Source organism: Microtus ochrogaster, unplaced genomic scaffold (assembly GCF_000317375.1).
Source record: "Microtus ochrogaster isolate Prairie Vole_2 unplaced genomic scaffold, MicOch1.0 UNK94, whole genome shotgun sequence".
Classification (NCBI taxonomy): Eukaryota; Metazoa; Chordata; class Mammalia; order Rodentia; family Cricetidae; genus Microtus; species Microtus ochrogaster.
In genome coordinates this window covers 965,627-966,681 of record NW_004949192.1, presented here as the reverse complement: position 1 = coordinate 966,681, position 1,055 = coordinate 965,627, and positions in this window count along the sequence as shown.

Genomic DNA, 1,055 nt, shown 5'->3' with positions numbered 1-1,055 from the left:
TACTAGAATGTGAATAGACTTATACAAAAACAATTTCTTTTACTCTGCCAGAGTCAAATAGAAACCAACTGAGTCCTAATTACATGAGTTTGGAGGCCCAAAGAGGCCAAAAGTCAGAGAGTTTGGGAATTGTTTCTAGTTTATTTAAGGTTATTGGGATTCTAACTCAAACAAAGGTACCACCACCTAGTTGTAAATTAGAGGTCTGTTCTCTCAAAGCAATTGTCAACAGGTGGAACGAGTTGCCAGACCTAGAACTCCTGAAAGAGGAAAGTAGTTGGTTCCTACCTAAAACAAAAATCTAAGGATGCAAAGAAGTTCCAGTTCCCTTTATGAAAATAGCTTGGGATTCCACCCAGGGAGTGGTTTGCCTACAGAATGTTTGTTCTAGGGCGTGAGTCTAGGGCATGAGCAGTGGATGTAGCCCATGACTTTCAATTTGTATGTTAATGCAGTCTTTGGTTTTACTCCTAGGTTTTAGGATCAGAGTTATATTAACCAGTTGGACATTAAACACAAGGAATATTTTCAGTACTCACTGAAAAATTCCCTCCTGATACTATGCCACTTGTTTCTGTTTTGTTATTTTCATTCACGTCTTCATATTCTTTACCATATCTCTAAATTCCCACACCTCTACTCTAGAAGAGGGTATTTTTGTCAAGGATGACCCTGAAAGCTGCTATATATAACTGTGCATCACTTGACCCTTATCAGAGATGTATCCTCCAGACATAAATAGTAAATAACAAAAGGATATGAAGGAAATGTCTCACTTTACAGGGTAAGAGGCTTTAGGGGACTATTTCTGATATTTCACATCCTTATCTAAACCCTACCCTGAAGCCAGGAATTTCAGAATTGAAAAGATGGCAGAATGATTCCCACAGATTAAGAGGTAGCAAATGATTCCAAAGTACCAATGTTTTTCAGCATCAAATTTACTATCACATATATGAATACAGAATCTGAGATAATAAGAAAAGGATAATACGTAATATTATTAAATATGCATTGAACTCTTCAATCTTTACATCTCCTTATTACTTAAGAGT